Source organism: Podarcis raffonei, chromosome 2 (assembly GCF_027172205.1).
Source record: "Podarcis raffonei isolate rPodRaf1 chromosome 2, rPodRaf1.pri, whole genome shotgun sequence".
NCBI classification, from domain to species: domain Eukaryota; kingdom Metazoa; phylum Chordata; class Lepidosauria; order Squamata; family Lacertidae; genus Podarcis; species Podarcis raffonei.
In genome coordinates this window covers 123,256,123-123,279,440 of record NC_070603.1, presented here as the reverse complement: position 1 = coordinate 123,279,440, position 23,318 = coordinate 123,256,123, and the positions used below count along the sequence as shown (strand labels likewise).

Genomic DNA, 23,318 nt, shown 5'->3' with positions numbered 1-23,318 from the left:
TTACTAGGAATCTTGAGTAAGCATATCCCCAAAGACAAAATTAACATCTTTCTGTATGCAACAACAGCAGCGAAAATGTTGGTAGCCAGTCATTGGAACGGAAATTATATCCCAACAAAAGGGGACTGGTTAAGTAAACTATGTGAGTACCTGGAGTTAGCAAAATTGACGGATTTAATTAGGCATAAATCCAAAACTATAATACAGAAACAATGGGAATGCTTAAATGAATATTTATACAAGCAGGGCTCAAATACGAAGGTTTGGCTGTGCTTAGACTAAGCTTGTTAAGAATATAGAGAACATAAAGATTTGACGGATTATGAAAGAACCTAAGGAAGGGAAATGATTGAAGAACAGATGTAAAGGCGAGCAAGATAACGAAGAGACGTGCGGTGAATGCGGCGGAAGTCTTTTAAAATATTTTAACTAGGATTTATAAATTGTAATGCTTGAAGGAGTAAAAATTAAGGGGGTGAAGCAATTAGCAATTCAAGCTAAAGAGCTAGCCCAGGAAGATGGAAAAAAAGTAACTACACTATCTGTGATGGGATGATGAGCTGCTTGTGCGTGAAATTCCTAGTCCCTCAGAGTTTGGCTAAGTCCACAAACCTCTGTCTGTAACGGAGCTCCTTAGGCATGGCTCCGTCAGTCGCTGGTAGAATCCGACAGTGGGCGTTTACGGAACTTCTTCCAGCATAAAAGCTCCTTAACGGAAACGCGCCTTCTGGACTCTCAGCGCGACAGTTTCCGGCGAGGAGTGGGTGTCCCTATAGGAGGTCCTGAAACCTCCCCACTGTTTTCGCTGGAAGTGTCTCTGAGCCATCCCTCCGACTCACTTTCCCTTGGAGCTCCTTCTCTCCCCCTGCTGGTTCCCTCCTCAGCTGATAAGTCTCTCCCAACCTCTGTGAGCCCTTTCACCTCCTGTTCTTCCGATGGCAGTTCCCTGACATCCACCTCCCCTCCAGGGCCCCCTTCACCCCCTCCCCTCCCCTCCTCTGCGGGCGGCGAGGGAGCAAAACCCCTGAAAGAACCTCCCTCATCTTCCGAAGTCTCGAACATTTCCCTCCACCGGTTGCTGTTTCTGGTTTCTAAGTACTCCTCCTCATCGGAGTCTATCCCTTCTTCCAACTCCGATTCCGTGAATCCTTCCAGTTCCTCCTCCTCGTCGGTGGTGCCAAAGTACTCCCTCCGGAACCTCGCTACTGACTGAGGTTTCCTGGGGAACCTTTGATGGAACGTTTCGATTAAGATCTCGTCATTGACCTCCTCTGCCGTCACCCAGGTATTTTCTGACTCCGGTTCCCCTTCCCACGCTACCAAATACTCCACCTGATTACCCTTCCACCTGGAGTCGATGATTTCCGCCACATGGTTGCTGCTTTCCCTCTCTTCTAAGACTGGTCCCCGTGTGGAAACCCCTTCATTTCCCCCCCTATACGGTGACAGTAATGACCTGTGGAATACTGGGTGCAGTTTCATGTGGTTCGGTAACCGGAGTCTGAAAGCCACTGGGTTGACCTGTTGAATGACCTCAAATGGTCCCAATCTTTTGGGTCTCAATTTCTTGCAACCCCCCTTGAACGGCAACCCTTGGGTTGACAGCCACACCTGATCCCCCACCCTTATGGTTTCACCTTCCCTTCTGTTCTTGTCTGCCTGTCTCTTATATTCTTCTTTGGCACTTTCTAAGTTGAGTTGGAGTTGACGATGGATCGCTTCCATTTCTTCTACAAAATGTTCGGCGGCCGGGACGCTCCATCTCTCCCCTCCTCCCCCTGGAAATGCCCTGGGGTGGCACCCATAATTAGCCAAAAAGGGGCTCATCCCGGTGGACACATTCTCCGCATTATTGTAGGCAAATTCCGCCAGCGCCAACTTTTCGACCCAATCGTTCTCTCTGTCATTGACATAACACCTCAGGTATTGTTGGAGGATACCGTTTGCTCTTTCCGCCTGCCCGTTGGTTTCAGGGTGCCTGGCAGTCGAAAAACTGACCTCTACGTGCAGTAAGCTCATGAGCTTCCTCCAGAACCTGAACGTGAATTGTTTGCCTCTGTCTGAGACCACCCTCAAGGGGGCGCCATGCAGCCTAAAAATATGTTCTACAAACAATTTCGCGGTCTCTTCCGCCGTGACTGCATGTGAGCAAGCTACAAAGTGGCCCATCTTAGTTAACAGGTCTACTACGACCAGGATGGCGGTTTTCCCCTTGGATTTCGGCAGATCAGTCATAAAATCCATCGATACCGCCTCCCATGGTCGTTCTGGTGTGGGTAACGGTTCTAATAACCCCGCCGGCGCCCGCCTTTCTCCTTTGGCTCGCTGGCATTGGTCACACCCTCTTACATACTCCCGTACATCTTCCCTCACCTTAGGCCACCAAAATTCCCTGGTAACCAACCACATGGTCTTGTGTTGCCCAAAATGCCCCGCTGTGGGGCTGTCGTGCAGCTGTTTGAGTACTCTCCCTCTCAATTCCCCTTCGGGTATATATAGTGCCCCTTTGTAATACAATGCCCCGTTTCTTTCTTCAAAACCTCCGGGGTTTTCTCCCTCTCTCCTTAGACACCTGAGCTTATTCTGGGCGTATTCATCATTCTCCGTTCCCTCTACCAGTTCCCTTTGCCCCACCAATGCCGCCCCACACACCCAGCGGTCCTCTGGGATTATATGTCTCTCTTCGGGTGCTCCCTCCCCCTCCAAATATTCAGGTTTGCGTGAGAGAGCGTCCGCCCTGACGTTTTCTGGACCTGGCACATAGCAAATTTCAAAATGAAATTTGGAGAACTCCTGGGCCCATCTCACTTGTCGTTGGTTGAGCATTCGTGCCGTTCTCCAATACTCTAAATTCTTGTGGTCCGTGCACACTTGCACCTTATGTTGTGCACCAATTAGTAAGTGTCTCCATCTCCGGAACGCTTCGTGAATGGCGAGTAGTTCTCGGTCATATACCGTGTAGTTCCTCTCGGATTTGTTTAGCTTACGCGAGAAGAAGGCACACGGTCTCCACTCCGACCTACTCTTCCCCGGCTGAAGAAGCACCGCCGCCACTGCCCGGTCTGATGCATCAGTTTCCACTCTCATTGGTTTTTGTAAATCCACATGCAGGAGCTGTTCTTCCGAAGCGAATGCCTTTTTCAATTCTTCAAATGCTTGCTCCGCCTCCGCCGTCCAAACAAATTTCTTCTTGCTGCTGAGACAGTCCGTAATGGGAGCCGTTAAGTGGGCAAAGTTCTTGATGAACTTACGATAAAAGTTCCCAAACCCTAAGAATCTTTGCACATCCCTTTTCGTTTTCGGTGTCTTCCATTCCAGCACCGCCTGGACCTTGCCTTGATCCATGGCTAATCCCTTGTCTGATAAGCGGTACCCCAGGAATTCCACCTCCTTGGTGTGAAACTGACACTTCTCCAATTTCACCCACAGCTGGTTTGCTTGCAGTTGGCTCAACACTTCCCTGACATCCTTTACATGCTGCTGCTCATTCTCTGAATATACTAACACGTCATCTAGGAAGGCCACGCAATTCTTGTAGAGCAGAGGTCCCAGGACGTGGTTCATGAACGATTGAAAACATGCTGAGCCTGCTTGTAATCTGAAGGGCATAACGAGATATTCAAAAGCCCCCAAAGGGGTGAACATGGTGGTTTTCCATTCATCCCCCTTCCTTATCCGTATCAGGTTGTATGCCCCCCTCAGGTCCAGTTTAGTAAAAATCTTTCCCTTCCTCACCCTGGTCAAAATGTCATCAATTCTGGGCATGGGGAAAGCCACTGGTTCCGACACTGCATTTAGGGCCCGGTAGTCCACTACAAGTCTCGGTTTATCCGTGTTTTTTTTGTCCACAAAAAACACTGGGCTGCCCCCCACCGCTCTGGACTCTCTGATGAAACCTCGCTTCAGGTTTTTATCAATAAACTCCCTTAACTCCTGCATTTCCCTGTCTGACATGGCGTACAGCTTGCCCACTGGGAGCTGGGCCCCAGGGACTAGATTTATTTGGCAGTCAAAGGCTCTATGCGGTGGTAGTTTGTCGGCTTCCCTTTCGCTGAAGACATTGCTCAGGTCAGCGTATTGTTTGGGCACCTTCCCTTTGTCCGTTACTTCCGTCCCTGCTAGAAAGGCTTTTGCCCCTTCCGGAGCCTTCCCCTCTTTGCAGTGTTCTAGGCAATGTGCTGACCCAAAGGAGACCACTCTCTGATGCCAGCCCACTAGCGGATCGTGCAACGCTAGCCAGCTCATTCCCAAAATAATGGGAGCCCCTCCCAAGGTGGCCACATTGAACGCTATTCTTTCGGTGTGCCTGGCCACCCTCATTACCATTGGGATGGTCTGTAGGCTAACTTCTCCTCCCAACAGCTCCCTCCCATCGATCGTGGTCACCTGCAAGGGGTTACTTAAAGGGATTGTCTGTATCTGGTGTTCAGCTGCAAACTCCTTACTCATAAAATTACAGGAGCTGCCTGAGTCCAATAGCGCCTTTATCTTTAGTGGGTGTCCGTTTGGCAGCTCTAGCAACACCTCTATCACTAGGACTGGTCTTGGAGGTTCCGGCGTGGGCACTTTTACTGCTCCTTGGCCTGGCTGCTGTGCCCTGACGGTGTCAGCCAGGCATTGGCTTTTACTTGCTCCTGGACTTCCTCCTCCTTTCCCCCAACAGCTCCCGCCATCCCTTGCCATTCCTTTCTTTGTGGGCAGACTCTGGCAAAGTGACCTGGCTGCTGGCAGAGATAACATTTCTTGGCGCTCTTCCCCTCCTTCTTCTGCCCTTCACTGGGATTTGAAACTGCGCGCGCGCTGTTCCAATTTCCATCGGCTCTCCTGGCGGGAAAGTTGGCTCCGGAATCTCTGGAATGCGGAAATCCCTCCAACGCTCCCCTTTCCCTTCCCGCTTCTCCAAGGCTCTCGCCTCCTGGCGCGCTCCAATGGTCAGCGCTGATTTGGTCAGCTGGTCCATAGACTCCGCCCTGGGCGCCCGGGAAAGTTCGTCTTTCACCGCCGAAGAAAGCCCCTCTTCGAAAAGCATTTGAATGGGTTCCGCCGATAGATCCCACCCCAATTTATGTATCAACATGGTAAACTCAGTCCAGTACTCACGGACAGATCGGCTCCCCTGTTTACAAGCCATCAACTGTCTGCGCACCACTCCCTGCTCAATGTCGCTGGAAAACATCAGGTCCATGGCGCGAAAAAACTTCCTCGTGTCCTTCAGGACGTCATTATTCCCTGCCATCAGGGGTCTAACCCAGTCTCTCGCCCCCCCTTCGAGATGGCCAACCACAAATGCCACTCGCGATTCCTCGTCGGGAAAGTCGTCAAACTGCAGATTGAGAGCATACTGCATCTCTGTCCTAAAGGCTTGATAGTTCCTGGGATCCCCCCCAAACTTCTGCACCAATCCTGGCATCTTTCTTGCCAATGGGGAGCCTTTTGCCTTTTCTGCATCCTGCGCCCTCCTCTCCTCGAGCCTCGCCGTTTGCAGCGCTAGCTGGACCTCCAACACCCGGTACCTTTCTTCCAGGCTTGGACCCGCTCCAGCTCCTCCCGCTTCTCCGGTTCCGGCTGGGTTGCTCATGATGCCTCTCTGCACAAGCTGCTTTCAGGGACTGTCGGATTGCTGTGATGGGATGATGAGCTGCTTGTGCGTGAAATTCCTAGTCCCTCAGAGTTTGGCTAAGTCCACAAACCTCTGTCTGTAACGGAGCTCCTTAAGCATGGCTCCGTCAGTCGCTGGTAGAATCCGACAGTGGGCGTTTACGGAATTTCTTCCAGCATAAAAACTCCTTAACGGAAACACGCCTTCTGGACTCTCGGCGCGACAGTTTCCGGCGAGGAGTGGGTGTCCCTATAGGAGGTCCTGAAACCTCCCCACTGTTTTCGCTGGAAGTGTCTCTGAGCCATCCCTCCGACTCACTTTCCCTTGGAGCTCCTTCTCTCCCCCTGCTGGTTCCCTCCTCAGCTGATAAGTCTCTCCCAACCTCTGTGAGCCCTTTCACCTCCTGTTCTTCCGATGGCAGTTCCCTGACACTATCTAAACAGGGGTCAGAATTGCCGGACCCCCAGAGAAGAGCTAATATGATTTTGGGAGGAATTCTGGAAGAAATACAGGCTAAAGAGTTGGAAGAAACTTTGAGAACCTGGCTATGCTCCACCTCCATCGTTCTGCCCGGACACTGAGGTCCAGCGCCAAGGGCCTTCTGGCGGCTCCCTCGGTATGAGAAACCAAGTAACAGGGAACCAGGCAGAGGGCCTTCTCGGTAGTGGCACCCACCCTGTGGAACGCCCTCCCATCAGATGTCAAAGAGAAAAATAACTACCAAACTTTTAGAAGACATCTGAAGGCAGCCCTGTTTAGGGAAGCTTTTAATGTTTAATAGGTTATTGTATTTTACTGTTTTGTTGGAAGCCGCCCAGAGTGGCTGGGGAAACCCAGCCAGATGGATGGGGTATAAATAATAATAAATTATTATTATTATTAGTAGTAGTAGTAGTAGTAGTAGTTGTAGTTGTACTCAAGGAGTTAGTTTGAAGGCAGAAGATGTGGAACGAGCCCATCACTGCCGAGAGCCTAAGGGGAGAAAATCCCCCAGGAATGTAATAATTAAATGTTCTAGAGAGAAGCTGCAACAGCAGGTATACCAGACTTTGAAGAAAATCTGGGATACCATATAGTTAAAGGTATGTATAGAGGAGAGTCCTTAAAGGAGAGCCAGTGTGGTGTAGTGGTTAAGAGCGGTAGTCTCGTAATCTGGTGAACCGAGTTCGCGTCTCCACTCCTCCACTTGCAGCTGCTGGGTGACCTTGGGCCAGTCACACTTCTCTGAAGTCTCTCAGCCCCACTCACCTCACAGAGTGTTTGTTGTGGGGGAGGAAGGGAAAGAAGAATGTTAGCCACTTTGAGACTCCTTCGGGTAGTGATAAAGCAGGATATCAAATCCAAACTCTTCTTCTTCTTCTTCTTCTTAAAGTCATTGCAGGAAGTAATAGAGAATATAGGTAACCAATATTGGTTAAAAATTGGAGGACTATACAACAAAATTTCCAAAGTCCATGTCCATTAAACTTTAATTAGTTTAATGTTAAGTGAACGTCCAGTGCGCTTCCAACGCCATAAATCATATCTCAGCAGAGAATTTCGTGCAACGGTGAAGAAGGCAGGAGAGACAGTACCTTTCAATGAAGAATCCTGGAGCAAGCACTTTGGAACTCAGGAAAAAACTTTATTTACAAAAGAAAACCCTGGCGATAAAGCACACATGCTTTTATCTCCGGCATAAAGAAAACTTTACTCTAAACCTAACTCATATCAGCCCACACGCCCAGGGGGAAGACACACGGGTGAACTGACTATTTATACAAACTAACTCACATTCTTGGATGCTTAATGACTTACAGCTGCTCAGTGATTAGAGCGACTTGTTACCTCTTAACCCTTTAGTACCAACACCCCCTCTCGCTCGTAACACTGAGCTGTACCAACCTTAATTCAAATTTAAACCTGAACAGAAATATTGATGAGATTGCGGACTCAAAGCTTTTGTAAAACCGTCTGCGAGATTTTCTTTGCTTGGACAATACTTTAGTTCAATTAAACCTTGTTTTACACTTTGGCATACATTTTGATAACGGATATCCAAGTGTTTTGTGAGTGCCTTGAATTGACCTGATTTAGCTAGTTTAATACAAGGTTGATTGTCTTCCCACACTCTGATAGGTAGGGAACATTCTCCAAACAATTCTTGTACCAGTTGCTTATAAAATTCCAGTTCTCTACATACATCTGATAATGCATTGAACTCAGATTCAGTTGAACTTAAAGCTATAAGTGATTGCTTTCTTGATCTCCAACCAATTAGTGCATTTCCAAATTTTATCGCCATTCCTGACACTGATTTTCTATCTGGTCCAGCATCTGCCCAACTGCTGTCGGCCCAACATTCAAGTTGTGTGCTGCCCTCTGCTGATAGTTTTAAGCGAAACCTTTTGGTAGTTTGGAGATACCTTAAAACTCTTTTTACTCCTTGCCAAGCATGCATTGTTGGTTTTTCAGCTTGTCTACACAGCATGTTGACAGCATATGTTTTATCGGGCCGAGTCCACTGTGCAATGTGCAGTAGACTGCCTATCGCTGACTGGTAAACCCCGGGATTACTGAACTCTGCCTGTTGCTCGGCTTGAGCATCCTTTGTGTAACTTAACTCCATTGGGGTTTTAACACCAGCACAGTTGTCCATTTTAAACCTTTCCAGCAACTGCTGGATCTTAGCTTCTTGGCTGAGCCAATAGTTCCCATTTTCATCTTGCTGAATTTTAACTCCTAGATAAACAGATACAGTGCCTAGTGATTTTATCTGAAACTTTTCTCCAAGCGTTGTGGCAAATTGTTGTGCAAGTTTATCGTCCTTACCACTGTATAATAAATCGTCAACAAATATCAAAACTGCTTCTTGTTCACATCCCGAGCCTTTTAGATAAAGACACGCATCTGCTGCGCTCTTTCTGAACCCCATGCTCTCTAGAGCATCGCTTAAGCAGGAATTCCAATTACGGGCGGACTGTTTCAACCCATAAATGGATTTGTGTAGGCGCCAGACCTGGTTTGGCTTGTCTCCTTCAAAACCTGGTGGTGGTGTCATATAGACTTCCTCCTGTAAGTCTGCATTTAAATAAGCCACATTGACATCAAAATGAAACAGCTTATTTCCCTTCTTAGCTGAAGAGGCTAGAAGCATTCTTAATGACTCCGATCTTGAAGTAGGGGCATAGATTTGAGAATAGTGAACACCTTTGCGCTGCGAAAATCCTTTTGCAACTAGTCGGGCTTTATATTGCAACTCCTCAGTAGTTGTGGGCTTTAAACGATATACCCATCGACAACCTACAGCTTGTTGCCCTTTCGGAAGCTCTGTACTTGTAAACACACCGAGAGACTTCATTGAAGCCATCTCTTTTTCCATTGCTTCCTGCCACTTTACGGCTTCTGAGCTTGGAAGCTGTTGTACCTCTATATAGCTATCTGGCTCACACTGTGCCATATTTACGTATACATTTGTCACCTTAAACCGCTCTGGTGGTTTGCCCTTTGTGGCACGATTTGATCTGCGCAATTGTTCCTCTTGTGCCCCCTCTGACCGTTGGCTGTCAGAATCTGTCTCGGACTTTATATCTGGATGCGCCCCTAGGGATAAAGACCTCTGTTTAGACACCTCCCTTGGGCTTGGTGTTGCAGGCGACCTGCTTCGCTTTTGCTGTCTGCTAGGCCTACTGACTGGCGATGTTGGAACACTCCTAGATTCTGGCTTCTCTACCTTAGGAGAAGAACCTTGTGCCTGGTCAGAATCTGCATCTGAACCATGTGCACCATCCCCTTCTGAATCACCACCCTCTGGACTTTCATTCTCAGCATAAATGCCTAAATCATCTCTCAAAATGTCAGGGTTAGCATGTAAGTGAGTCCATCCGGATTGCTCACAAAATTCAGCGCTCCTACTGATGACCACTCTTGTAGTATCCCCATCTGGGTTCACGAACCTCCAAGATTTGGCGTGTGGTTCGTACCCACAAAAGATGAGTTTCCTAGCCCTTGGACTTCCCTTTTTCCTTAACGCTTTTGGGATAAGTACATAGGCTTGAGATCCAAACACCCGAAAGTAATTAACTTTGGGCTTCTTCCCATATAAAGCAAAATATGGCGTAGTATCAATTACTGAATTATATACTCGGTTCAGAATATGAGTTGCCGTCTGCCAGGCTTCCGCCCAGTAACTTTGAGGGAGTTTAGAATCTAACAACATAGAGTTTGCCAACTCTTGCAGAACCCTGTTTTTACGTTCGGCCACGCCTCCTTCTTGGGGGGAATAAGGTGTAGACAGACGATGCTTAATTCCCTTTTTCTTAAAGAAATTCTGCAACACAGACCCGGTAAATTCTGACCCTCTGTCTGTCTGAAAAGCAAGTACTCTAGTACCGAATTCAAGTTCTACTGCATGAACCCAATTTTTAACTGTTTCTGCAGTATCTGCTTTTGTTTTGAGAGGAAAAAACCATGTGACTTTTGTTTTGTCATCCGAGAGACACAGTGCATACCTCGAACCTCCCATGCTAGCAACAGGCATTGGGCCACATAGGTCCATATGCACAAGTTGGAATACTCTGTCAGATTTCCTATCTGAACTGGGATAGCTGCATCTATGAACCTTCGCCCTTTTGCATGCAGTACAATCCAAATACTTAGTACATTTGTTCATTTTGCACCCTTCTGATAATTCAGGTTGCCTTTTAACATACTGAAAATTAATATGTCCCAAACGGCGGTGCCATAAATGAACACAAGAATTATGGGTAGGCGAGTTCACACAACCAGCATGAACCTGTTCAACTTCATCTGGACTTGTCTCAAAATAATATAACCCATTTCTGCATTCCACCTGCAAAAGAGATACGTTATTCTTTGAAATAGTGCAAACCCCATTTTCAAACACAGTTTTAAACCCATCTCTATCAAGTTCTGACACAGACAAAATACACCCCTTCATTCCCTTTAGCACATAGGCATCAATTTCTGTATGCAAACAATTCAAGAACACTGTGCCTACGGTCTTTAAGGAACGTTTAGTTGAATCTGCCATTGTCACAACTTTAGGGGTTTGCAAATGTCTGCAATTCTGCAAACGGACACTAGATGGCGCCACCAGGTGGTGAGATGCACCACTGTCGATCAACCAGCGTAGATTGCTGCCTTGGCCACGCCCTTGCATCAACGCCATTGCTGAAGCCATGTGCTGTGTGCTGTGGGAGTAGCCACGACCTCCTCCTCTTCTTCGACGTCTCCTGGAACTCCTTGTCTGATAACTAGGGGTAACGGCCTTGGTGCTGTCTTGACCAGGTTCATGTGTGCAGTTCCTGATTAAATGGGAAGAGGAACCACAGCGAAAACAGTGTCTAGCTGCAAAAGCATTTACTGTGTTCTGAAACTCAGCATCCCCACTCTTAAGCACAGCACAACTCCCCTTTGAAGACAAACCTCTTTCTCCTTGCCTTTTATCCTGTTCATCTGCATGGATCTTGGCCCCCGCAGTGTTTCTGGAATTTAGCCGCTGCAGAACCGTCCAGACCTCATGCGTGTTCTTTAACTCAGAAACATAAGGCATTTGCTCTGGTCCCACTGCCAAAACTAATAAACCTTGGGCTTTCCTGTCACGTTTCTGTGAAGCTGCTGCTGCTGCTTTGTCTTCTGCAGACGCGTCTGCAGCTGCCTGCAAAGGCGGTGCTTCAGTACAACTCCACAACTCTTTTGCTTGCAACCAAACCCTTACTCTAGCCTTCCAATCTTGCCAATTTTTCCCATTGAGTCGCGTAAACGGGACAGCAAAACTTTCCTGGGACTCTGCCATCCTCCCTGGGGCTTAGGAACGATACTCACACACCTGTAGACCGTCTCCCAGCTGCTGAGGTGGCTCCTTGAGGAATAAGACGTCTTCCAGCGAGTACAAACTGCGCAGTGCCTGTTTAAAACTTTTTCTAGGCACGTTGCAGGACTCAAGCTGCTTTGAAGGCTTTCGTTGTCGGCAACCGCTTCTGTCTTCGCTCCAGTCCTTTCATAAATCACTCTGAACTCTAAACCTAACTCATATCAGCCCACACGCCCAGGGGGAAGACACACGGGTGAACTGACTATTTATACAAACTAACTCACATTCTTGGATGCTTAATGACTTACAGCTGCTCAGTGATTAGAGCGACTTGTTACCTCTTAACCCTTTAGTACCAACAGTCCAAGAGACAGGAAACAGGAGTTTAGAAGAGCCAATAGAGGAACTATACAAACAAATGAACAGACAACCCAACTTATTCAAAAGATGTGGAGTAAGGAAGAACAAGTTAGCGAAGCAAAGGTTGAAAGGATAATGAAAGGAACAGATGAGATTAAAGTAAGCAAATTTAGAGAGCTGAAATTAAAATTATTTCTAAAATGGTACAGAACTCCAGCCCAGCTTGCTAATATGGTAGCAGGATTGAATTCTAGCTGTTGGCACTGTGAACAAGTCAAGGGATGGTTTTCCCATATGTACAGGGAATTCCCAGAGGTAAAGGAATTCTGGGGGGAAATCCTAAAGGTTATTAATGAAATTTTTAAAATGAAGCTTTCAATAGATTTTGATTTCATGACAATGGGTATACTTGGAAACATGGCAACAGAGAAAGGTGACCAGTTTACCTTCAAAGCTATGATATTAGCGGGAAAGGCAACGATAGCTTTAGGTTGGAAAGAGAGAGGAAAATGGACAGTAGAGGCATGGAATACTTATTTGTTTGAACTTATTTCGTCGGACATTGTCACAGTCATGTCACAGGAAACAACGTGGAAGGTCAAGTCCACCACGATAAGGAACAGAGGGAACCCCTATCTTGAATGGATAAAATCTACTGGAACAAAAGACATTCGGTGGAAACTAAAGACGCTATGCCCGTGGCTGAGGATAATTGTTTGAACCCTTCCAATGGGTATTGGGGGGGAGGAGGGAAAGGAAAAAATTGTACAGCAAATTTAAAAATTGTAAGAAGATAATATATGTATGTAAAAATCGAATAATTTTTTTTAAAAAAGAAAGCAATGCAAAACAGATTAATCAATTCCAGACTTTTAAAAACAACTCCGAAAACAGCAATTTAACATGAATTTTACTATCTAACGAGACCATTGATCCATAAAATGAAAGCAATAATCAATGTACTATACTATAAAAGAAAGAAGACAGTACTTTAGATTAAAATTAAAATTATTATTTTTTCTTACCTGCACTGATGATAGACATTGTTTGGATGGGGGATTTTATACATTGCCACAGTCACACAATCAATCAAAAACGAACAACAAGCCACAGTCACACCAAAAAAGCCAAATAAAAATGCAATTTCTTTTAGCAAAAACAAAAGCACCAGATATAAGCTCCAAATATCACCTCAGAACACTGCAAACTGGAAATGGAAGGCTTTAATTACAATGGGGGGATGCAAATTAGCAGCGCAACAGTGAAAAAGGCTCAGGAGCACGTTCGGCTTCTGAAGCAAAGTTCGCAAACTGGAACACTGACTTCCAGGTTTGCAGCATTTGAGTTCAAAGTTGTTCAAGAACTAAGCTGTTTGAAAACCGAGGTACCACTGTATACAGACATGGTTGCCATATATCCAGAATTGTAAGCAGCGTCTGGGCGGAAATTGCTGAAATGTCCGGGAAAATCTGGACGTATGACAGCCCATGTTGCAAGCGTAGATTTCGGCAAACGTCACTTGAAATAGATACGCACCCCCCCAGTTCCTTCAAGCCCCCCTCATATGGCTTGGTTTCAGACCCTTGATGATCTTGATTGACTCCTCTGAATCATCTTCATGAAGTTTTCCCTTAGCATGTAGCTAGCTGTAAATCTTAAATTTACTTTCCACAGTTGCTCCCATAAAGCAAAGTCAATGTTTTGTCCTACATCTCTGGCCCAGCTTCTCATTCATGATTTTATCATTTCATTCTTTGTATCCCACTCCAGTAACATTTAGATAATATTTTAACCCTGGAGCCTAATAACTGCCTTTCAAACTGTGAGTTTTGTTCTGCAAATCCGTTTTTAAAAATCTGACTTAAATGTTGCATTCAACTGATGGTAAATTGACCAGTCTCCTTCCCACCTAGAGGAAGAAGTTCCCTTTATAGGGACCCCACATACAATGAAGCAATACCACACGGCCCTAAACCTAACCTCCTAATACATTGACCTCAGCAGGTATTGGTCTGCTGTGTCAAAGTTTTACTGGACGTTTGGACAATATTGGTGAGAGCACCTGTAATCTCAGGGTCACCACTTCCCCTGGAATAAGAATCACTTCCGTCCAAACCAGTAAGTATGTCTGTAATTATGACAATCTGACCAATGCCTAGACGACTTAAGCCCTATATCAGACTCCTCTCCATGGGTTTCCCCCCAAATATAGAGCATGGTCCAATCCCCTGGACATTCTCAGACATACAGAAGTCCTTCTCAAGGTCATGAAGGAATCTGAAGAGGTGATTCAAGCAGCACAAAAGGAGATGTCTCCTAAAGATCAGGAGGAACTTTCTGATAGTAAGAGCCAGCAGTGAAAAGGAACTCCCTCAGAAGGGGGTGGACTCTCCTTCATTGGAGGTCTTTAAGAAGAAGTTGGATGGCCATCTGTCATGGATGCTTGACATGATTTTTTTCTGCGTTGGCAGGTGTTGGACTAGATTCCGAATCTACCATTCTATTATTCACCATGCTGTGAGTTCTTGAATTGACTTTTTTACAAGGGAAATTTTATCTACATTCCATGCGCTGATATGCTTTCAACCCTGTATGAATTATTTGGTGGGCCATGAGAGTGGCACTCTGACTGAAGGCCTTCCCACATTCCAAACACTAAGAAGATTTCCCTCTGGTGTGAATTCTCTGATGCAAAGCAAGACTGCGGCTGTTACTGAAGCTCTTTCCACATTCAAAGCACTGATAGGGTTTCTCCCCTGTATGGATTCTTTGGTGGGAAGCGAGACTGCTGCTCTGACTGAAGTTCTTTCCACATTCTAAGCACTGATAGGGTTTCTCCCCTGTATGGATTCTTTGATGGGAAGCGAGATGGGCGCTCTTACTGAAGCTCTTCCCACATTCCAAGCAGTGATAGGGTTTCTCCCCTGTATGTATTCTTTGATGAAAAGCGAGATGGGTTCTCTGACTGAAGCTCTTTCCACATTCCAAGCACTGATAGGGCTTCTCCCCTGTATGGATTCTTTGATGGGAAGCGAGATGGGTTCTCTGACTGAAGCTCTTTCCACATTCCAAGCACTGATAGGGTTTCTCCCCTGTATGGATTCTGTGATGCAAAGCGAGACTCTTGCTGTGACTGAAGCTCTTTGAACATTCAAAGCAGTGATAGGGTTTCTCCCCTGTATGGATTCTTTGGTGGGAAGCGAGCTGGGTTCTCTGACTGAAGCTCTTTCCACATTCCAAGCACTGATAGGGTTTCTCCCCTGTATGGATTATTTGATGGGAAATGAGATTATGTCTGTGACTGAAACTCTTCCCACATTCCAAGCACTGGTATGGTTTCTCCCCTGTATGGATTCTTTTATGGATTATGAGATGGGAGCTTTGACTGAAACTTTTCCCACATTCAAAGCACTGATAGGGTTTCTCCCCTGTATGGATTCTTTGATGGGAATAGAGACTCTGACTTTGACTGAAGCTCTTTCCACATTCCAAGCACTGATGTGGTTTCTCTCCTGTATGAACTTTTTGATGGGAATAGAGACTCTGTCTGTGACTGAAGCTCTTCCCACATTCCAAGCACTGAAAGGATTTCTCCCCTGAATGAATTCTTTGATGGCAAGTGAGACTGTCCTTTCGACTGAAGCTCTTCACACATTCCAAGCACTGATAGGGTTTCTCCCCTGTATGGATTCTTTGATGGGAATAGAGACTCTGACTGTGACTGAAACTCTTCCCACATTCCAAGCACTGATAGGGTTTCTTCCCTGTATGAATTCTTTGATGGGAAGTGAGACTGTGGCTGTGACTGAAGCTTTTTCCACATTCCAAGCACTGAAAGGATTTCTCCCCTGAATGAATTCTTTCATGGGAAGTGAGATGGGTGCTCCGACTGAAGCTCTTCCCACATTCCAGGCACTGAAAAGGTTTCTCCCCTGTATGAATTCTTTGATGCAAAGTGAGACTGCTGCTTGCACTGAAGCTCTTTCCACATTCAAAGCACTGATAGGGTTTCTCCCCTGTATGAATTCTTTGATGGGACGTGAGATGTATGCTTTGATTAAAGCTCTTTCCACATTCTAAGCACTGATAGGGTTTCTCCCCTGTATGAATTCTTTGATGGCAAGTGAGATGTGATCTGTGACTAAAGCTCTTTCCACATTCTAAGCACTGATAGGGTTTCTCCCCCGTATGAATTCTTTGATGGGAAGTGAGACTGTCCTTCCGATTGAAACTCTTTCCACATTCTCTGCAGTGATACAATTTCTCTCCTCTGTGAATTCTTCCATGTGAAGTGAGGCTATCCCTCCGAATGAAGCTCTTTCGTTGATTGGAGGTGGACTGGGAGCTCTGGCCGATGTTCTCTCCATACTCTGAATATTTATTTGATTTCTCCGATATGTGGATTCTGTTGTGGTCCCCCTTGTTCTTCCCTTCCCATTCATCACCATCTGCAACGAAGAGAGAAGATAATTATTGCCTCAGGAAGAAATGGAGCTCCAGATTATTGAACAAAGTTCCCCGCCCCTCATCTCACCAAGAGACTTGAGAGTGCTCCGTTTCAGCCTCAAGAGGACAGCCTTGAAGTCTAACTTAATGGCATTGTAGATGTGTGGCATCTTCAACCCCCTAACACTTGAGCACGCCTGAGGGTGCCTGACTCTCTTGAAACCAATGGGCCACACTGCCAGCATACTGCGACCGGGGCGCAGATGACACAGAACCATCAAACCCACCACCTGACCCCTCCCCCAGCAATGCACTGCCATGTTAGGGTAAGTTGTGCTAAGTCTGCATTGCTGCCCCGGACCCCAACTCCACTCAGAGCGAAGGGGACGTGCTTCACATCCATTATTGAACAACGTTAACGAATGCTTGTGATAAAGGAAGGACTGAAGTTAGATGTGAGGCCTTACAATAGTTTCCACTGCCTTTGTTTCCTGGTAATAACTGACATATTGCTTGGCTTTTATCTGGGATAGATTTGATTTGGCTCAATCCTGGAATCCACCCCATATGCAAGGTCAGTCATCTCTTTGGTCAATCAAATGCAAACAGAAGCCAAAACAACAAACCTGACAGAAGTTACTTCAACTTCCCTAAAAACTCTCAAGCCCACATTTAAGAAGGCCTGGGTGGTTCAGACAAGCCTGGTCATTGTTTCAAAATGCATGACTAGACAAAGAATATTCACAAACCGTTGATATCCCTCCATTCAGGGCTCACGGTGTGGATGTTAGAATCCCAGATGCTGTTGGTCTCCATCCAAATAGTGGTGGTTCATCAAATAGAGCAGGGATGTGCAACAGGTCGATCACGATCTACTGGTTGATCCCTGCGAGGTTTTGGTCAATCGCAGTCAATTGCTGGCCCCCTCCCGGATCCTCCCTCCATTGTTGGAGAATGGAAAACAGAGCTTACAAACCGAGGCTGGAGGCTGTTTCCCCCCCAGCGCTCCTTTGGTGAGTTGCTAATAAAAGCTCAACAACTTTGACCTGAACCCCTACAAAACAGGGGTAGATCACTCCAAGTTTTTAATTCTGCAAGTAGATCGCAGTCTCTTGGAAGTTGGCCACCCCTGAAATAGAGTTATGTATGGAATTTCAAAATTGATGTTATGATCTAACAGGGAATTTTAACGAGAGGGTCCATGATCCCTCAATTCTCCTTCTTGACTTCCTTACGAAAAGCTCTCTTGTCAGGATCCAGCAACGTCCCTGCCTCCTCTGAAAGAAGCAGGAACATCTTCACCTGCACACTCCCCACCAGCTGTTGCCTCAATCTAAATTTGGTATAAATTTAAACTTTTTTCTAAATATCTTTCTTCGCTTTGAATCTCCTCTCATTTTCATGAGGAGACCAACTCTGTATAGTTTAATTGGTAACATAAGATGGAAAATGACTATTACTCACACTTAATCTAAGCACAACGGCCACAAGAGCTTCTGACTAGGAATTCGGCTATGCCATGTTGAATGTTCTCTGTTCTCCGCTGTTTACCCTTTTTTGTTTCAATTTATACCAATTCATGAAACCAGAACTCATATACTGATCACCAGCGAGGAACGACATGTTATTCCTGCAAATTTATTCTGCTATTTTTGAGATATACAAATGACATGAGAAGAATGAGTCTATATATTTGTATCATTTATTACTCCTTTGATCCTTGTTTTTAAAAGCAATAAAAAGTTATTCCAAAAAGGAATGGATCAGTGACTTGTTCTGTTGCTCTGTTCTCTCCTATCTCTCCTCCCCCCCCGATTTAAACCAATTCATGAACTCAGAACTCATACACTGACCACTAATGATAAACCATATGTTACAGATATTCCTGCAAATTTATTCTGCTAGTTTTGAGAGTCATATGAGAAGACTGAGAAGACTCAGTCTACATATTTGTATCATATATTCGTCCTATACGATCCTTGTTTTTAAAAGAAAAGGAAAAGTTATTCCTAAAAGAAAAGAAAAAGGCAAAACACAGAGGCCCCATCTGCAGTCAATCCTGACATTAGGAACAGGTAATTTAAAGGTTCATGACTTCTAGTGCTGCGCAATGGATCAGTGAGTTCTCTGACACTGGTAAGGCATTCAATCACAGTACAGGTTGTAGACATCTTGAGCTGCCAATACATCGCGGTGGCCGGGGAGCTGTGATGTATTCCTAGCTCAAATTGCCTGCAGATGTCATTGGCGCAGGCAGGTAGGTGGAGGAGCCCAAAAAGGTGCTCAACTTCTCAATCTCCATCTTCCTGCCTGCCTCCCCCCACCCCCAGGCTGAGCAAGCCCCACTACCTCTCCAGCCCCATCCATCCATGTCCCCATCTCCCCTCCCCTGGGACTCACCAGATCTCTCAGAGGTCCCTGGGAGGGAACGCTCAGAGGCTGTGAGGAGGGATGCAGGAGACAACCTGACCAGGTCAACTGTCCATCTTCCCCCTTCCATCCTCGCTAGGTTTACAGATTCAGTCTCTTTCATCCTTCCTGAGGAGTCGGGAAGCCACCACAAGCTGCAGGGTCCTGGGAGAGAGGAAGAAACAAAGGGAGCCTCAGAGGCCCTGCAGGGATTCTCCTGCCCTAGATATTCCCCTGCTCCTGGAGAAGCACAAATGGGGCAGCCCCTTCCCAACAGAAACCCCATTTGCAAAATCTACAGTGATTCCAACTTAATCTGTTGGCACCTCACCCCACTTCGTAAGGCTGGCATGGTATGCACACTAGTGACCTGAGAGTAGACCCCATTGACCATAAATTTTCCCCCTTAATTCCTTTTCATGTTTCCTTATACCATTTGTAGCAATTAAAGCTTTTCTAACTTTAGTCTGCAGCAACCTCTGTGTCATTCACTTAGTGTTCTGCAGAATGCGGAGGCTAGACTGGTGACTGGGAGTGGCTGCTGGAACCATGTAAGACCACTCCTAAAGGATCTACATTGGTTCCCAGTATGTTTCCGAGCACAATTCAAAGTGTTGGTGCTGACCTTTAAACCCTAAACGGCCTCGGCCCAGGATACCCGAAGGAGCATCTCCACCCCCATCGTTCAGCCTGGACCCTGAGGTCCAGCACCAACGGCCTTCTGGCAGTTCCCTCAGTGCAAGAAGAGAAGTTACAGGGAAGCAGGCTGAGGGCCTTCTTGGTAGTGGCCCCCTCCCTGTGGAACACGCTACCATCAGATGTCAAGGAGATGATGTAACCTTTAGAAGACACCTGAAGGCAGCCCTGTATATTATATGTGCTGGAAGCCGCCCTGAGTGTCTGGGAAAACCCAGTCAGATGGGTGGTAGGTAAATATTATTATTATTATTATTATTATTCACACAGGATGTTGATGGCGGTGGCAGCTTCACCCCAGTGCCTTGCCAGGGCAGGAGGGGCATGGTCTTCCTAAAAATATTGAGCTGAGCAAGGCTGGATGCAGCTCCTGCTCCCAAGAGTGGCACATGCCAGCACTTGCTCTGCTGGGAGGGGGCAGATGTTTAACAAGGTTGGAAACCAGATCTCACCCGGCCCTAGGGACTCCTCCCAAGAATCCTGGGGGCCAGAATTGGTTCAGGACCCTGAGAGTTGCAAGGAGACAAAGACTGCAATTCCCAGAGTGGTCACCAATCCCCCCTTCTTGCCAGGGATCTCTGGGAATTGTATTTGGGTAGATGGTGGGAGAGGGTCTCCCCTCCAGTCTGCACACTTGGGGGGGGGCTGTATCTCCCCACTCCACAGGGCTTCTCCTTCCTCGGAGTCCTTGGATGCTTCTCTGTGTTGTGAAATGCGACTTTCCCCTCAGTTTGAAGGGGGCTTATTTGCATGCCCTCTTTTTGTTGCCCCAAAGACTCCCCCCCCCAAAGGAAGGCAGCATCTTGATCCAAAGGAAGAACAGAGTCGCAGACCTGCTGGACACTCAGCCCCTCCCTGGCTTGGCAGAGAGGAATTGGGGGCAGGACCCTCTGCTCCCTGACTTGGGGGTCTCCCCCCCATGCATGAGCTGAACGGGGGGGTTGCCTCCCCCCTTGCAGCCCTGGGACCCCCTTCTCCCCGCTGCACCCCAAGGGGGAAGAGAGAAGAGACTCACCAGATTCCAGGAGGGGCACCGAGGAAGTTTTTGCAAAGCAGAGAGAACAAAGCAGCCTCCTCGTTGCTCGCAGGAAGGGACTGGGCAGGGAGGGGCTTCTGCTGGGGAGGACCTTGCCCTCCCCCGCCCTCCCCTTCCTGTCCTCTCTAGGAATCCCGCTCTGCTCCTTTTAACCCTTGGCAAGCCGAGGGCACCCAGACCGCCCCTCCCTCCCTCTCCCTGCCTGCTTCTGCGCTCTAGGGGCTGCCCTCCCTCCTCCATCTGGGCCAAGGACTGTGCATCAAGGCCCCCCCCCATCTTATGCAGACTGACGACAAGGGAGGTGGGGGTTCCCCGTTACCATTCTGCCGTGTGCATCTGGATCCCTACTTTGAAATGACTCAATAAGTGAATGTTAAAGGGCCTCTCCTGGAAGCGCCTTCCCTGGGACCCACCGGCAGGGTTCATCCTGGAAGTCTCTCCCCCTCTCCCCCCCCCACGTTTCTCTTTTCCTGGGGGGGCCAAGAGATGCTCCCCTGCCCTGCACCCCCCGGGGCCCCTTTGCGGAAACTGAAGTGCGATGCCCACCAAAGGGAAGGCGAAGGTGAAGGACCCCTGGACCTTTGTCCGCACACAGCTCCCCCCCTTTCTTCCCCACACCAAACATAACCACAGTTTTGAAAATCCACCATACTCTGGGCATGTGCAGATTTCGCAGCTTTCTGTAAACCAGAGGCAGGGAAGAAGTGGCCAAAGAACCAGCTTGCAGAAAAGGGGCCTTGTGGGCTGAGGTGCAGGATCCCTGAGGATCCAGTACAGGAAGAACTGAACAGGGAAGAACTGCTCCCCCATCATAGAGGAGGTGGCACCCCCGCCTGACTCGCAGAAATAGACTCCCGGAGGAGCGAGCAAGGGAGGCCGATGGGCAGAGAGGACAAGGAGATGAAGATGCAGTGATGGGGAAGGGAGGGCCCCCCCAAAAGGGCCCTCACTGGGCCCCGGATCTATGCAATCCAGCTGCAAAGTGGGAACCCAACACCTGCAGGGCTTGCATGGCAGGATGAAGCCCCTCCCGCGCAGGAGATTACCCTCCCCCCACGCACAATAACACTGGGATATTCAAAAGGTAAAGGACCCCAGCCAAAGGCGACTGTGGGGTTGGGGCGCTCGTCTCCGCTGTCAGGCCAAGGGGGCTGGCGTTTGTCCACAGACAGCTTTTCCGGGTCATGTGGCCAGGAGGACTAAACCGCTTCTGGCGCAACGGGGTACAATGGTGAAAACCAGAGTGCACAGAAATGCCACAACTACTTGCACTGGTATGTTTTTGAACTGCTAGGTTTGCAGAAGCTGGGACAGAGCAACGGGAGCTCACCCTGTCGTTGGGATTCGAACCCTGACCTTCCCTGTCCTTCAGATGAGGGTCCCCATCGCCAAAGAGGGCCCTCAGGGTTGACTCCCCAGGGAGGGGGTGGAAAGAGGCCCAGGAGCCAACTCCTAGGGGCCAAGATCCCATCATCCATTAGACTGGGAGGAAGAGGGTGTGGGAGGGAAGCCCAGCCAAGCATTGCCAGGGGACGAGAATTTCCTGGAGGGGCTCCAGAGCTGCCTTGGCGTCTTCCTCCTGCTCAGGTATCTGATTGAAGTAAAGCGGGGGGTGTCCTATTCCCACTGCACCCCCTTCCTCCAGGGAGGTTGGATTCATGGAATCCTAGGAACTGTCAGAGCCAGCCGGCCAAAATCACAGAGAGCATGTGATGAAGCTAACTCATTATTAGCAGAAACAAGGACTGCTCCAGGGAGCCAGGAATAGTCAGCATTCAACTCTTCTCAGTAGTTGCAGAGATTCGGGTGGAAGAATCCGCAGCCCAGCCCTTTGCGGTTCTGACGCACAAGAGCCAACTCCTAGGGGCTGATCGGCTTTGCCAATAAAATATTTGTGGGGTCCTGGCACCCCCAAAGTTAACCGGCACTGCCATTCAAATAGTGTGCGTGCACGGCATCATATGTTCAATTCTGCTGGACAGTGATTGCCTGGGCCCTCCTATTATTTTATTCAAGTTGGCACATCTGCTGAGAAGTAAGCCAGGTCAGAAGTAAGCCAGGTGGTGCATGGGGAGTGATTTTCAGCCCCATGCAACCTTCAATGTGGGGTTCCTCAGGGCTCAAGCTTATCCCCCAGGTTGTTAAACATCTACATGAAACTGCTGGGTGGGCTTATCTGGAGGTTTGGAGTACGTTGTCAGCAGTACGCTGATGACACTCAGCTCTGTTTCTCCTTTACATCTGCAGGTGAGGCAGTGGAAGTGCTGGACCAGTGTCTTGCCTCGGTAATGGACTGGAGAGAGCCAACAAACTTAAACTCAATCCAGATAATGTTGGGATACTGCCAGGGAGATAAAGTCCATGATGACTCCACGTCGTCTCCGGACGTCCATCGATCTCCCGTAGACACGCAGTATCAGCAAATAGCGACACGAGCTCCAGAAAATAGCATCCACATTCCTGGGCTGATGCACGCTCTATCAGCAGAATTCACACAGCAAAAGTCGCACTCAGGAGAGCATTATTTACAAGTTTTATTCAGCGTTTTATTCAGCGTTGATCAGAACAAAAAAACATGACTGCCTGCTTCAGTGTCTCCGACACAGAGAGAAACGAAAGCAATAGAAAACATAAACATCCTGTGAACAGGAAATACGCAGACTGTGACACAAACATCCTGCTCCCTTTTAAGGTGGAACGGAAATATCCTAGCAGATAAGACCAAGGCACTGTTAGTGGGTGGTTCCCTAGGCCACCTGCTCTTCACAGGGTCACGTTTCCTCCAAAGGAGCAGGTTCACAGCTTGGGGGTACTCCTGGAGCCTTTGCTGTCGCTCGAGGCTCAGGCGGCCTCGGTGGCCCGGAGTGCCTTCCATCAGCTTCAGTAGTAGAAGTAGAAGCTGTGAGGATACTGTCTACTTTGGTCTCATTTCAGTCAGGATGGGAAAGATCTTCTAG

At 47.6% G+C, this 23,318-nt stretch overlaps 1 pseudogene; it reads right to left on the bottom strand.

The window, feature by feature from the left end:
* Nucleotides 1-13,434: 13,434 nt before the first annotated feature.
* Nucleotides 13,435-20,760, bottom strand: LOC128409352 (zinc finger protein 883-like; annotated as a pseudogene).
* Between the last annotated feature and the right edge of the window lie 2,558 nt (nucleotides 20,761-23,318).